We start from the raw sequence: 17,306 nt of genomic DNA, 5'->3' as shown, positions 1-17,306 counted from the left end.
CAGGCATTGCATCTCCAACTGACCAAAGATTCCCATACCCCTGATACAGCTCAGCAGGGCCCAAATCTCCCGACAACTACCTGCCTCCTGATGCAGATGCTCCCAGCCCCATAGCAACGACTTACTGTAATGGCTCTTGGGAAGCACATAAGCTCCTGGTATAGACTTCCCCTAATGAATACCAGCTCAGGTAACCTGCCATAAATGCGGGCAAACAAGACCTCATTACCCATTAAAGGAAGCTTAGCTTCAGCACTTACAAACTGAAAACATTTTCTAAAGACTTTGGAAATCATTATTAAATAAATCCAAACAGAAGCCCGATAAATGCACATGATACACCCAAATGATGCTGCATCTACAAGAAAGAAAATATAATTATTGACCACCCCTTGGAACAACCAAATCTGGATGCACATAGAAGATGTAAACCCTCAACCTCCATCACCACATCTTCCATATTATGTCTGCTGGAAAACCTAATAACGCAATGCAAGTTGCCGACCCAATCCTAAATGAATGCATCCCGAAGTAAAAAAAAGTGCAAACCAATTTCATACAATGAGGCCTTCAGCATTCCTGAGCACTGAAAATGGGTCAATGGATCATCATTCTCAAGAACCAAAAACTGACAGCCACATGCAGGCCAATAATTCAGAAATTCTGTGATATTCTAAATGGGACAAGTGACTTCTCCAACTGCTCTCCTCAAAATAGAAAACTCCACCCTCCCTTTCTGGTCCACTTTAAAATGTCAATTCTTCATGCACAAGGACAGCTCTAACATCCACATGTGCTCTCTGAAAAAGTGACATCTCTTCCTTGTATCATGAATTAGTACCAGCTCGCTCACCAGCAACACCCTAAAGAAGGCTAATGAAAAAGGTACTTGGAATAGCTGTGCTTTCTAATTGGATATGCAAATGTCTGGCAAAGCCCATTACAAATGCTGAAAAATAGTATGTGCAATCAGCCTATGCCTTTAGGCACAACACTTTACTTTCTCAACCAATAAGCAATGTAAAGTACATTATTACAACTTACTGACTAATGTGTGAATGAAATTAAAATGGAACTTATAGATTAATAAAACTATCCTAGACCCATAGTTAATATGTATTTGATGTTGTGTTGACCTAGAATATGAGTGTTGAACTAGAATATGAATGTTGATTTTGTAAACTGTGGTGATCTTCTTTTGAAATGACAGTATACACAATGTGTTATGTTTGTGGACCCTTGACCCAGAGTGAAAAGACACCCACCTGAGGAAACTAGGTGCCTTTCGCCTCCGGAAGGTGGAAGTCCTGGTACCGCAACCCCTCAGTATCCTTCGCTGGGCCTCAGCGCAAACTGGGTACAGGCCGAAGACAACCAGATGCAATGTCCTGGTTCCAGGCAGGGATCAGTAACAGAGCGCCGTCAACGCCGCGTGAAGTCCAGTCCGGATTCGAGGCAAGCAGCAGGCAAGGCAAGGTCAGAGTCCAATCCGAGGTCCAGGCAGTCAGCAGGCAAGGCAAGGTCAGAGTCCAATCCGAAGTCCAGGCAGTCAGCAGGCAAGGCAAGGTCAGAGTCCAATCCGAGGTCCAGGCAGGCAGCAGGCAGGGCAAGGTCAAAACAAAGCAGGAGTCAGAAGGAAACAAACAGCACGAACCACAGCAAACCACAAGACCTGTTGTGAAGGCATCCCAGTCTTCACTGAGGGAGTTTAAATTTCCCTCTCAGATGACATCCATTTCCGGGGCCGGCCTCGTCTCCACGGCCCAGCCCCTTTAAGGGGCGGGGCCAGCCGCGGCTCTCCTGATGCAGTCTTTTGACGGCAGGACGCCGTCACGCCGCGGCCCGCGCTCCGCAGACCACCGGAAGAGGAGCCCCGTCCAGCCTGCGGGAGAGAGGTAGGGAGGCCTGATCACATGCGATCGCGATCGGACCTCACAACACAATGCTTAAATAAAATAAATAAATTACCTCAGTACCCTGTTCACTACAAAGCTAGCTAAATTACACTACAGAGGAACTTCTGCAATGTGAAATGCCACAATTTTATTATATGTGCAATATTTTGACAAAAATACATACATAATATACATCCAACTTTGTGAGGAAATCTTTTATACCTATAATTAAAATTGAATCAACACACTACCCTCCTAGACTGATACACTCACCATACATACTCCATATATACCACTCACACATAAAAGTCTAATACATATATGTAAACATTTTATGTGTGAGTGGTATGTATGGAGTATGTATGGTGAGTGTATCAGTCTAGGAGGGTAGTGTGTTGATTCAATTTTAATTATAGGTATAAAAGATTTCCTCACAAAGTTGGATGTATATTATGTATGTATTTTTTGTCAAAATATTGCACATATAATAAAATTGTGGCATTTCACATTGCAGAAGTTCCTCTGTAGTGTAATTTAGTTTAGTTATAAGACAGAGGTATTGCACGAGTGTTTTGTACCTGTTGAGGCACTACAAAGCTAGTTGCAGGAACCGCTAGCCATGCAACTTCCAAAAGAAGGAAAACCTAGAAATAGCTGATGCCATTATCACATACAAAAAACTCAAAATCTTTTAAAAACTCCAACAGCACATTAACTACACTTTGCCACCCAATAACCCTTTTCCGCCAGTTAACCAGCTGCTCTCTTGAAACCCTACACATTTCTGGCCCATGTGCCATTGGCAACAGATGATTGCAGGAGCTCCCATGCTGCTTGGAGCTTCTGAACCACTTCTGGAGCTAGACACTGGAATGCAGGCCTCTTGAAATAAGACAAAGTATTGGCAATTAGATTCTTCACACTTGGAACGTGCCTGGCCCATGCAGTCACATTGAGCCTCAAACACCACGAATCAAATTCCCTAAGCAATTTGCAACCCACAAGCATTTTTCAGACTGCCATTAATCACTTCTATCATACTTGCATTATTACACCAGAATATTACTTACTTTTTATGCAATTTCTTCCCCAAGCCCTCCAGTGCCAATTCTTGGACTTATTCCAAGAAAGTAATGCTTCTAGCAAGGATCCAGCCATGATACTGAACAGCAAGCTCCCTGCAAATAAGCAAACACATCTTCCACCTGTCTCCCCGGCCACTGCTGTGAACAGTTGTAAGCTTGCAGTTGTCAGTCACTAGCTTCTCATGCCATAAGGCCACTCTGTTAAATTGCTCTAAATAATTCCCCACTTGGCCAGATGCTCTTTCAAACTCTGCATCACCCTGATAAAATGATGCTTGGACTGAATACCTGCTTTAAATGCTTTGAATAAAAGTGCAGCTCATTAGATATTTCATCAAGCAAAATTCAATCTGTCAAAGACTGGATAACCTACAGAGTAAACTTTATTGACCCTCACCCTCTTCACCAACTCCTGCAGCTGAAGCACCTTTCTAGCTGGTAACCCTGAACACATTGCATCATGCCCAGCTCAATTTCCAGGAAACCTCTGTGGAGCCCTCTGCCTTATTCTGTGCTATAGGCACCCCAAAGCACTCTTCTGCTTTGAAGAATTCTGCCAGCAGTTGCGTGCACTCCCCCAGACATTCTGCTCCCAGAAAAAGTAGATCATCTAAGTAATGAATCACTGAATCAAGCCGAGTATGCTGCCCCATCATCCAATGAAGGAAAATGCAAAATATTTCAAAGTAAGAGCAGTCTATTACCACGGGTGTCCCTGGGGCTTGGCCTTATTGGCCTTGCCATTTGATAATATACATGATAGGGATGTGTATCAGATGCCCGATTGTTTGCGCTTTTGGGTTCGTGTGGCCATGGGAAAATCTCGTTTTTCTGCGGATCGGCATTTTTTTTTTTTTTTTAGTAAAAAATCATTTTTCAGCTTAGTGTGCACTAACAGGAGTGTGCACTAACAAAAATAACAAAAAGTAAGAAAAAATAACAAAATAAACATTTTTTTGTTAGTGCACACTAACGGGAGTATGCAATCCATATAAACCAAAAAGGCATCATACTGTGAAGGATCATAATGATCTACCACCCTAGTGAGGAGAAGATAACCTCAACTCAATTTACCTTTCCTCCTTCCTTTTCTGTTTCCCCACCACCACTATTAAATTTAAAGGGTCGGGGTGTTTTGTTTTGTTTTTTTCGGCACGACACAGCCAATTAAAACGGGTAAGAATGGCGGGAACGAAGATTTCCCCCAGTTTTTACCCCAAATGTGATACCCAAAACGAGTCTGGTACTGATTCACATCCCTAGAACCTATATCCCAGTACTATTAGATACAAATTTGCACGTTTGGTTGATTGGCACAGGCATGCCAGGAGACTGGCATCCCTCCCCAGATATAATGCTTTTATAAGTGCATTTTCTAGGGAGACAGCACAAAAATGAGATGCTGGATTTAGTGGGGGAGATACAACAAAGGAGCAAAATCCATATTGAAATACCCCAGGAGGTGTGAAGGAGCTAAATAACCGCTTGACAGTCGATGCCTCCTTTGCACACAGCACAGTGATAATTGAGGCCCCAGCAGAGGACTGATTGCCTGCAGGGTTACTTGTGCAGAATGGTGTAATAACTAGGGATGTGAATCGTTTTAGGACGATTAAAATTATCGTCCGATAATTTTAATATCGTCTTAAACCGTTATGGAACACAATACAATACAGATTCTAACGATTTATCGTTATAAATCGTTAGAATCGTGAGCCGGCACACTAAAACCCCCTAAAACCCACCCCCGACCCTTTAAATTAAATCCCCCACCCTCCCGAACCCCCCCCCAAATAACTTAAATAACCTGCGGGTCCAGCGGCGGTCCGGAACGGCAGCGGTCCGGAACGGGCTCCTGCTCTGAATCTTGTCGTCTTCAGCCGGCGCCATTTTCCAAAATGGCGCCGAAAATGGCGGCGGCCATAGACGAAAAAGATTGGACGGCAGGAGGTCCTTCCGGACCCCCGCTGGACTTTTGGCAAGTCTCGTGGGGGTCAGGAGGCCCCCCACAAGCTGGCCAAAAGTTCCTGGAGGTCCAGCGGGGGTCAGGGAGCGATTTCCCGCCGCGAATCGTTTTCGTACGGAAAATGGCGCCGGCAGGAGATCGACTGCAGGAGGTCGTTCAGCGAGGGTTCCGGCGCCTCGCTGAACGACCTCCTGCAGTCGATCTCCTGCCGGCGCCATTTTCCGTACGAAAACGATTCGCGGCGGGAAATCGCTCCCTGACCCCCGCTGGACCTCCAGGAACTTTTGGCCAGCTTGTGGGGGGCCCTCCTGACCCCCACGAGACTTGCCAAAAGTCCAGCAGGGGTCCGGAAGGACCTCCTGCCGTCCAATCTTTTTCGTCTATGGCCGCCGCCATTTTTCGGCGCCATTTTGGAAAATGGCGCCGGCTGAAGACGACAAGATTCAGAGCAGGAGCCCGTTCCGGACCGCTGCCGTTCCGGACCGCCGCTGGACCCGCAGGTTATTTAAGTTATTTGGTGGGGGATTTAATTTAAAGGGTCGGGGGTGGGTTTTAGGGGGTTTTAATGTGCCGGTTTTTTCGATTTTTCGATTTTTAACGATTTTTAACGATTTTTCACGATATTTTACCCCCCCAAACGGCAACAATACGATTCCCTCGCCCCTCCCAGCCGAAATCGATCGTTAAGACGATCGAGGACACGATTCACATCCCTAGTAATAACTATAGATAGGGGACAGACACAGAAATGTTTGTCAGGCTGAAGAATGAGTCTATCTTCTCTGCCCAATTACACCCCAGGGATCAGAGTGACCACAGTGAGCCGAGTGGAGGCTGTGTAGAGTAGAACCTAAAGGGAGTTGTACCCAGATTATTGACCCAAATGTTTTCTAGTTTGGGGACTCCCCAATTCCCCCATCTTGGAAGGCCATATTACAGCAAAATATTAGCACAACATGCTAGCGTGTTCTCGTGGTCTGAGTGGGATGTGGGATGTGCAAAGGGTGTAGAACACCACATACGTCTTATAGATGACATCCCATGCCAGGAAAGATCAAGGAGAATAGCCCCAGTTGACTTAGATGACATGAGAAGACATCTGGAGGAACTCAGACATGCAGAGATTATCGCTGAGTCACATGGTCCTTATGCCTCTCCCATTGTTAGGAAAATAGATGGGACGGTATGACTGTGTGTTGATTTCTGTACCCTAAATTCCAGGACCACACCTAACCAGTATACTACACAACGAGTTGAGGATGCCCTTTACTCTCTGACTGGAAGTCAGTGGTTCTCAGTTCTGGACCTACGCAGTGGGTATTACCAAATACCCATGAGCGAGTTTGACAAGGAGAAGGCTTCATTTATATGTCCACTAGGGTTTTACCAATTTAACTGATTTCCCCAGGGAGTCTCAGGTGTCCCAGCTACATTTCAAGGATTATTGGAGAAGACTGTGGGGGACATCAATCTGTTAGAAGTGCTAGTATACTTGGATGACCTGATAGTCTTCGGGAGAAACCTAGAAGAGCATGAAGAAAGGCTACTCAAGGTACTGGATTGGTTGGCACAGTGTGGCCTAAAGTTATCATTGGACAAAAATGTTTCTATGGAGGGAGTGGTCACAGATCCTGATAAGCTAGCAGCCCTCACCACCTGGCCCCATTTGCCAACCTCAGAGAGTTATGTTCCTTTCTTGGGTTCAGTGGTTATTATGGACAGTTTGTGAAAATTTATTCAAAGATTTTAAGTCTATTGTTGAGGCTGATGCATGACTATCCACCCATGAACAAGAAGCATAAGCATAGGGTGACTGACAAGAGGGAATATTACAAGATATCAGAGTCCTTTGCCATAAGATGGACTCAAGAATGTGAGGTTGCCTTTAGAAGGACCATACAGTGCATGTGTAATGCACCAGTACTTGCTTTTACTGACCCAAGTACACCATATGAACTGCATATAGCTGCTTGCCTGGAGAGCTTAGGGGCAGTTTTATATCAGCCACATCCAGAAGAACTAAGACCTGTGGCCAATGCAAGCCACAGTCTGAGTAAAACTGAGAGAAACTACCCTGCTCATAAACTGGAGTTCTTAGCCCTTAAGTGGACAGTTGTGGACAAATTCAGGGATTACCTATATGTGGTTGAGTTTAAGGTAAAAAAAGACAATAATCCACTGACATATTTTGACAACTGCAAATTTGGATACAAAAGGGCACCGGTAGCTGGCAGCATTATCCCGTTACAAATTCAGTTTGCAGTACTGAGCTGGAAGTGCAAACAGGGACGTGGATGCCCTGTCCCGGAAGCTCTACAGGAGTGACACTACCCAGCATGATTGGTACAGTTTATCAGAGACTGGAGTGGCAGCAGTGTGTAACCAGGTGTGGAATGGGAGTGAAGGTAATACTGAGAACTAATGTAGTGCTGCATGTCACAGGGGCTACCGGTGCCATTGGTCACATGGTAGGAGCATGTCACATGGTAGGAGCAATGGATGGCCGGCACCATCTTGTGCTCCTACCATGTGACCAGGGCTGACCAATGGCACCGGTAGCCCCTGTGACATAGTAGGTCAAAGGCTATCGGTGCCATTTTGATGCAAGGCAGGCCAGACAGCCCGACAGCAAGGGGGGAGAAATTGCTCGCGGGACCCCGTTGGACTACCAGGGATGTTAGTAAATCTTGAGGAGGGATCGGGATGGTGGGGTGTTGTATTTAATGTACTATAGTACATTTTAATGCTTGGGGTGGGTTTTTTGAGCTTCATTTTCCCGCGTTGTTTTTTGGGTCCTTTTCGTTTTTCCCTGTTTAGTTTTTTGTTCATTTTTCCAAGAAACTAATCGAGGAAAAACGAACTTTACCCTGAAGTGTCCGACTCAAAAAACGACCCGGTAGAAAAAAACGAAGCTCAATCTGTAGTATATATTTGTACATACTGCCAGCCTTGTTCACAGTCTCATTTGTTTTCTTGTTCACAGTCCCATTTGTTTTCCTAGAAGGAAAGGGAGGGAAATCCCACCCACTAACACTTCTTCCCCAGTTGGAGGCACCAGGTTCCAAGAACGTGAGGATCAATGGAAACTGCTCTTAAGGGGGGGGCTCCTGCCAGGGCGGTACCATATCCAGTAATGCCCCTTTAGGTAAGCGATCAAGGGCATATTACATGCAGATGATGCTAAGATCTGCAACAGAGTGGACATGTCTGAAGGAGTAGAGAGAATGAAAAGTGATTTGAGAAAGCTTGAAGAGTAGTTGAAGATTTGGCAGCTGGTATTCAATGCGAAGAAGTGCCGAGTCATGAATCTGGGATGTAGTAATCCAAAAGAGCTGTATGGGATGGGGAGAGAGGTGAAAGCAGATAGTATCTGAGTATCTGAAGATGGCGAAGCAAAGTGACAAGGCTATAGCTAAAGACAGACGAATCCTGGGCTGGATAGATAGAGGAATAACCAGTAATAAAAAGGTGGTGATAATTCCATTATACAGGTCATTAGTGAGGCCTTGGCTGGAATATTATGTTCATTTCTGGAGCCCATATCTCAAAAAGGATAGAGATAGGATGGAGGTAGTCCAGAGAAGGGCATACAAAATGGTGTGGGATCTGCATTGAAAGACCTATGAGGAGAGGTTGAAGGATCTGAATATGTATACCCTGGAAGAGAGAAGTTATAGGGAAGTTACAATACAGACCTTCAGATACCTAAAAGGTTTCAATGATGAATGAACTTTGAACCTTTTATACTGGAAAGAAAACAATAGAACTAGGGGTTATGAAATTAAACTCAAGAGGTGACATCTCAGAACCAACTTCAGGAAATATTTCTTCATGAAGAGGGTGGTGGAAGCCTGGAATGCTCTTCCAGAGGAGATGATGAAGAAGAAAACAGTCAAAGAATTCAAAGAAACATGGGATGAACACTGTGTCTCTGTAAAGGCTAGAGAATGGAAATGAGATAAACTTGCATGTCGATAACATACTGGTACGATGATTATTACCTTAGCAGAAGTCATGGAGATTACTACCCTTAATCAATATGCTTTGATGCTTTTAATGCAATTGCAATATTGCTCCTCGCTTAGATGGCAGGGGTGAAAGAGGAATTGGATTTAGATGACAACCGAGGGACCCCGACTTCCATGGTCTTAGATACTGATATGTAGAGATAAAGGAAACTGATACATAGAAATAAAGTAAAAAGCACAGGACTGCTTCTCGGCCAAGTCCTAAAGGAAACAAAGAAAGCATGCATGGAGATAACTTGCTGGTGCAGCAGTTACTACTCTTAATGACTAAGCCTTGATACTTTTGATCCATCTCTATCATTGCTTTCTGCTTCAATGGCAGGGAAAAAAGAAATTGGATTAAGATAGCAACCAATGAAGGCCCCAACTTTTATGGCCTGGGAAACTGATAAGTATGGGGATAACTTGCACAGAGCAACAGTTTCAGTTTCTATCCTTAAAAGAAGGCATGGGATTACTACCCATAACCAATAAGCCTTGATGCTTTTGATGCAACTGCAACATCGCGCCCTGCTTCGAAGGACGGGGCTGGTTGTAGAGGGAAAAAGGAATTTGGATTCAGAGACAACCATCATGAGCCATGACTTTTTTACAGTCTGGGGTACTGATGCACAGACATTAAGGAAAAAACACAGGGCTGTTTGTATGGCCAAGTCCATAAGCAAAGCACATCAAGCAGCACTGACTGATGTATGGGGGTAACTTGCACGATGCGGCAGATACTAGCTTGGGAAGCTTGCTGGACAGACTGGATGGACTATTGGTCCTTTTCTGCCATCATTTCTATGTTTCTACATTTCTGTAAAAAATATTAGTAAAGACCTATTATTTTGGACATGTTTTCCAATTAGGATTCAAACCTCTTCCTTTGAAGAGATTAATGGAGAAGTATGCAAATTTATGTGGCATGGTAAAAAAAAAAAATCACAATTCAATAGGAAGTTTTTGTCTGCACCTTAAAGGAAAGAATGAAGGGCCTAGCATTTTCAGGCCTCTTAAGCTACCACAAGACCATACATCTTAAAAGTCTTGTGGTGAGGTGGAAAGAACTAGAGGACATTGGTTAATATTGATAAAGGAAATTCCCTCCCTCCTCATCACTTTCCAGGAGCCCTGCTTGGCTAACATACCATGCACAAAAGAAGCCGGTTGGTGACCATCCTTTATTCAGGAGTATGCTAGAAATATGGCACACTTTACCAGCAAAAGAGAGGGTTTCATCTCAGCTATCTCCTATGACACCATTCTGGAATAATCCTAGTCTCTCTGTTTGTCTAATGAAAAGAATCTTCAAATGCTTACTGTGAAGAGGGATTAGATATGGAAGGTGGTTATTCAGGGATGGGAAATTCCTCTTTGTTCATGATCTGGCAGAAAAATTTGGAGTGGCAAATATTCCTATTTTCATCTTCTTACAATTGAAAGGAATGCTGAATAGGAAACCTGACAATGACCATTACGGTAGATGGCTAACTGCTTTTGAGAAGCTACTGCTAAAGAGGAAAGGCTAAAGAGATTAGGGCTCCGTAGCTTAGAAAACAACAGCTGAGGCGAGATATGATAGAGGTTTACAAAATAATGAGTGGAGAGGAACAGGTAAATGCAAATCACTTTTTTCTCTTTCAAAAGCACAAAGACTAGGGGGCATTCAATTAAGTTGCTAGGCGATAAATTTAAGACAAATAGGAAAATATTGTTTTTACTCAATGTGTAATTAAACTCTGGTATTTGCTGCCAGATTTTTTAAAAAAAAAGGTTTTGGACAAGTTCCTGGAAAAAAAAAGTCCATAATCCATTATTAAGTTGGACTTGGGGAAATCCACTGCTTAGCCCTGGGATAAGCACTGCAGCATGGAATCTATTGACCTTCTGGTATCCTGCCAAGTACTTCTGCCCTGGATTGATGACTGTTGAAGACAGGATACTGGGATTGATGCACCTTTGATCTGACCCAGCATAGCAAATCTTGTGTTCTTATGTACTACTAAAACTTTTGATTAACTAAGGGCTTATACGTAACCAGAATTTATAAGACTGTAATGGAAGAAAAGCAGAATCAGTTACAAAAGATACCAAAGTATTATAGGCCAACTTAGTTCTAAATATATCAGAGGAGGAATGGGACCAAACATTTGAAGACTTGCTCATGGCACTGCAAAATGCATGACAGCTAGAGAGAATGGTGATAAACTTTTAAAGCAGGGGTGTTATCCCTTTGAAATGTTGCACAGAATGAGATTAGCTGCTTTAAAGGGAAGCTGAAGGGGGTGCATAGAGGCTAGATATCTTCTACACATGCGGTGGACTTGCCCAGTAGTTAAGATGTGCTGTCAGGAAATTCTCTCATGCACTCTTAAGATTGTAGAAGTCTGTCTGGCAGTGGATCCTTCATTAACTTTGCTAGGGGATTTTAGCAATTTAGCCCCCACTTTGCTAAAGGATGGCTGCAAAAAAAAAAAAAAAAAGAAAAAGTCAAATAGTCTACAAATAGCTCGTTTCAGCTAGTTTGGAGAGTGTATACCATGATGGAATTAATTACCATTTATGTAAGAGACAGATATAGGGAAATTCCAAAAGTATGGTCCCCTTTTCTGAAAGCAGTGGAGGAATGCAGACCTTTTATTCTGAATCAGGGTAATAGTTTGTGCTCTGTGTAGTTCACACTGTTCATTTCTTTACTGACTGTATTTCACAGTTACATCTCTCAGATGTTCTCTCTTGAGGGAAAATCAAGCTTGAGAGTGAACAGAATCTGGCATTCATATAGAAGGGTGCAGGGCTTTTGGTCGTGCATGGGGAGGACAGTCACATTGCTGTCTCCTTATGCAAGCTGTTAATATGTCTTTTGTTGTTTGTTTGTTTTTTGCTGAGACCTGGGAGTAATGTGCTCTGCATTTCTGATCTTTGCTTTCAATAAAAGTGAATTAAAAAACATTGTTGTCTTTACCATTGGAAATTGATTTATCTGTCACTAAAGCTGACATACTTTGAATTATGACCAAGCTAAAACTAATTAGATATGATCTTTCAAAAATTCTCACTGATCTGAAGCATATCAAAGAACTCACAGACAGAGTAACACAAAATGAAATAAATGTTGAAGAGCAAGTAGATGCTACAGCCAGATTCTTTTATAAGTCAAAGAAACTGTGCAAAATTACAAATGACTGAAAAGAAAAGCAGGATGATCTAGAAAATAAACAGTTTAGAGCCCCAGCCCCTAAATCCTCAAAATCAAACTAGAAAACATTTAATAGCTAAATGTTATATGAAGCAAAAAACAACTGTTTCAAAAAGTGAAATAAAATACAGGTGTAAAAGCTAGTTCATATTTATGCTTAAAATCCATTACTTAAGATATTGACAATTCTTATAGTCATTACTGGAATAAAAAAAACACCCATAATTCAAAATGACTACTATTTGTAAATAAGACCACCACCATGCTTCAAAAAAATGTGTTTTTAAGATTCATCACACTATTTCCCAAAAGCAATTGCTATACTTGTATATCCCCACAAAGTATTATATAGTTTCATCAAACTATTATAGAAACCCAACACAGGCCTGTGTTTCACTCTCCCACAGCTTCCTCAAGGGGAAAAAAAACTGATGACATATTTTTCATATGGATTGACACCTTGCTATCTTTGCAGTCATTCTGTATATTGATAAATTTCACTGAGGCAAACGTACAATTTGCTTTTTGGAGTGATATCACTGCCATTCTGTTTTTAGACATTTTGATTTGCAAATCAAATGGACATTTGAGCACTTCCATGTAAACTAAGGGGTCGATTTAAAAAAAAAACAAACAAAAAGATGCGGGTGTCCATGTGCTCACAGTTCCCGGCAGGCGCACATGGACTCGACTAATTTATAACACTTGTGCATTGGCGCATGCAGGTTATAAAATTGATATCCATGCACACATGCGCACCCAATGTTATCATTGGTGTGCGCATGTGCGGGTGGATGTCTGTCATGCATGCAATGGGAGGGGATCTTAAAAAAAGAAGCACGCCAACGCAGCTAGGCCTTTCCCAGTTCACTCCCAGTCTGCACCAATTAAGGAGCAGGTTGGGAGGGAACTTCCATAACACTAACTCTAACCTTCTTCCCTCTTTCCCTCTTCTTCCCAATCCCTAAACTATCCCTATCTAACCTCCTTTTTCATCTTTACATGCGCCGGCCGGCTGACGGCGTGTGCTTCCACAGAACAGCAGCTAATGGTGCTGGCCCAGCCTATCCCACCCCTCCCCACTCAGACCCTGCCTCCTGGCCTGCCCCTTTGGAGAGACCTGGCACTTCAGTGCATAATGGGAGTTACATGTGTGGCCAGGCCCTTCCAAAAATGTGCACGGCGAGTGCAAGGCCTGGCCATGCACATAAACCCCTGTTATTTACGCACGTGGCCCTTTTAAAATCAGGCTGTAATGGTGCTGTCCCAGCCCAGCTCCCACCCTGCCCCTCCCTGCCCAGACCGGGGACCCTACCCCCGCCTCTTTGGAGAGGCCTGCGCTTCAGCACGTGACGAGGGTTATGTGTGAGGCTCAGCTCTTCCGAAAATGAACGAGGAATGTGCAAGGCCCAGCCACCTGCATAACCCCTTTTATTTACGCACGTGGCCCTTTTAAAATTGAGCTGTTTATCTACTGACAGGAAAACATTGCTATATTTTTTCAGCTACCCATCCATGTTAGTTAAGATTTAAGGATTTAGGAATTAGATATCTAAATTGTTTTTATTTTTTTTGATATATTTTCAAGTTCAGATTTTCAAGTTCAAATCAAAGACACAATATCAGAAAAATGTAAACTCAAAACAAGAGTACTGCAAGGATCAGTCTTGTCCACAACTCTATTTAACATATACATGCTGCCTTTATGCCATCTATTAGCAGGACTGGGCATCATACATTTCATATATGCAGTTGACATTCAACTAATCCTACCAATTGAAGACACTATAGAGAAAACGTTAAACCTAGATAACACGTACCTAGATATTATCAAACAGCTGCTAAACCAAATGGAACTTTTTATTAACATTGAAAAAACAGAATTTCTACACTTAGAATGGAAAAATATAAAGGTCATTCAAACACCAATAACACTCAAAAACAATCAAAAAATAGAACTAGCTGTAAGAGTATGGAACCTGAAGAGGATGTTGGAGAGATACCCGTACTGGAGAAGGTTTTCATGGGTAATGATTCAGATGGACTGAATCAAATCATGGTGAACCTAGAAGATGTGGTAGACCTGATTGACAAACTGAAGAGTAATAAATCACCTGGACCAGATGATATACACCCCAGAGTTCTGAAGGAACAAAAAAATGAAATGTCATACCTATTAGTAAAAATTTGTAACTTATCATTAAAATCATCCATTGTACCTGAAGACTGGAGGATAGCAAATGTAACCCCAATATTTAAAAAGGGCTCCAGGGGCAATCCGGGAAACTACAGACTGGTTAGCCTGACTTCAGTGCCAGGAAAAATAGTAGAAAGTATTCTAAACATCAAAATCACAGAATATATAAAAAGACATGGTTTAATGGAACAAAGTCAGCATGGCTTTACCCAAGGCAAGTCTTGTCTCACAAATCTGCTTCACTTTTTTGAAGGAGTTAATAAACATGTGGATAAAGGTGACCCGGTAGATGTAGTATACTTGGATTTTCAGAAGGTGTTTGACAAAGTTCCTCATGAGAGGCTTATAGGAAAAGTAAAAAGTCATGGGATAGGTAGCGATGTCGTTTCGTGAATTGCAAACTGGCTAAAAGACAGGAAACAGAGAGTAGGATTAAATGGACAATTTTCTCAGTGGAAGGAAGTGGGCAGTGGAGTGCCTCAGGGATCTGTATTAGGACCCTTACTTTTCAATATATTTATAAATGATCTGGAAAGAAATATGGCGAGTGAGATAATCAAATTTGCATATGATACAAAATTGTTCAGAATAGTTAAATCACAAGCAGATTGTGATAAATTGCAGGAAGACCTTGTGAGACTGGAAACTTGGGCATCAAAATGGCAGATGAAATTTAATGTGGATAAGTGCAAGGTGATGCATATAGGGTAAAATAACCCATGCTATAGTTACACAATGTTAGGTTCATATTAGGTGCTACCACCCAAGATCTAGGCGTCATAGTGAATAACACATTGAAATCGTCAGTTCAGTGTGCTGTGGCAGTCAAAAAATCAAACAGAATGTTGGGAATTATTAGAAAGGGAATGGCGAATAAAACAGAAAATGTCATAATGCCTCTGTATCGCTCCATGTTGAGACCGCACCTTGAATACTGTGTACAATTATGGTCGCTGCATCTCAAAAAATATATAATTGTGATGCAGAAGGTACAGAGAAGGGCGACCAAAATGATAAGGGGAATGGAACAGCTCCCCTATGAGGAAAGACTAAAGAGGTTAGGACTTTTCAGCTTGGAGAAGAGACGGCTGAGGGGGGATATGATAGAGGTGTTTAAAATCATGAGAGGTCTAGAATGGGTAGATGTGAATCGGTTATTTACTCTTTCGGATAATAGAAAGAATAGGGGGCACTCCATGAAGTTAGCATGTGGCACATTTAAAACTAATCGGAGAAAGTTCTTTTTTACTCAACACACAATTTGTTCAACTTGGTTCGAATTGGTTTGAATTAAGCCCAGAATTATAGTCGTGGTTTATTCTCTAAAGATTTTACCTCACCTCAATATTGAGTTTTTTTAAGCGACACAGAATTCAGGGATCATATAAGAGAAGTATTATGCCACCAAAAAGGAAAGGGAAGGTTAGGGTATTTCCCCCAGTGCCCACTACTTCTTCCCTAACCCAATTGGAAATAAATAGATTCCTGACACAGCTGGAAAATCAGGACGCTAAGGAACCCGTTGGAGCCACAAAAGCTGGAGAATTGAGTGGCTCCTTGGATGAAGCGTCTCTGAGCCTAGATAGCCAACCTCCACCAATCCAGCGAAGTGGGGAAAATGGGGTGGCTCAGACTCCAACCATAGATATGGGAGTGGCATCAGAACCAGGGGGCCTAGGATCTCAAGTGGAAAATTTAAGCCAAGTATTAGCGAGACCTGGGAAGGTTACACTGGAAACAATATGGGAAGCAGTTACGGGTTTAAGCTCAGCTACGAATAGATTAGAAAAAAAGATGGATGCAATATCTTCTGATTTCCAAATGAAATTAACAATTTTATTTCTCAAAAAGTAAAGGATAATGAAAAAAATATACAATCTTTGCAAAAACTTAGGGGTAGATTTTAAAAAATTGCACGATCACGTACTTTTGTTCACGCACCAGGCATGAACAAAAGTACGCTGGATTTTATAAGATACGCGTGTAGCCACGCGTATCTTATAAAATCCAGGGTCGGCGCGCGCAAGGGGGTGCACATTTGTGCAACCTGCGCGCGCCAAGCCCAGCGCGCGCTGCCTGTTCCCTCCGAGGCCGCTCTGATTTCGGAGCGGCCTCGGAGGGAACTTTCCTTCGCCCTCCCCCCACCTTCCCCTCCCTTCCCCTACCTAACCCACCCCCCCGGCCCTATCTAACCCCCCCCTTACTTTTGTTGGCAGATTTACACCTGCTAAAAGCAGATGTAAATCTGCGCGCGACAGCGGGCTGCTGGCGCGTCGTCACCGGATCCCGGGGCTGGTCCGGAGGCCTCGACCACGCCCCCGGGCCCACCCCCGAAATGCCGTGGCACGCCCCCGACATGCCCCCTCCCTGACACGCCCCCTCCCCGACACGCCTCCTCCCCGCCCCTTTGACAAAGCCCCGGGACTTACGCGAGTCCCGGGGCTCTGCACGCGCCGGCGGCCTATGCAAAATAGGCGCGTCGGCGCGCGAGGGCCCTGCGCTTAAATCCGCCCGGATTTACACGCTCAGGGCATTTAAAATCCGCCCGTTAATGTATGTCTAATAAAAGATCAAATGGCTAGTTTACGAAGATTGGAGTCTCTAGAAAATCATATAAGACACTTAAATATCAGATTGACAAATTTTCCACAAGTTCTAGGAGAACTTCCTCTTATTTCCTTAAAAAGATATTTTAGAGATAGATTATCATTTGAAGAAGAGGAAATTCCCTCAATAAATAATTATTTCCTAATAAAGAAATCTGTTGTTCCAACAAATCTTACTGAATTTTTGGAAGACTCCAACCAAGAAGTTCTTAATAGATCTACCTTAGTAGTATCTTTTATTATTGCTCAGGATATTAATAAGGTAATGAAGCGTTACTTTCAGAAATTTCCTACGACTTTCCATGAACAAGTGGTTAAGATTTATCCTGATTTGGCTCTGGCTACCAG

Source organism: Rhinatrema bivittatum, chromosome 2 (genome assembly GCF_901001135.1).
Source record: "Rhinatrema bivittatum chromosome 2, aRhiBiv1.1, whole genome shotgun sequence".
In the NCBI taxonomy this organism is placed as follows: Eukaryota; Metazoa; Chordata; class Amphibia; order Gymnophiona; family Rhinatrematidae; genus Rhinatrema; species Rhinatrema bivittatum.
This window is presented reverse-complemented; position numbering follows the sequence as displayed.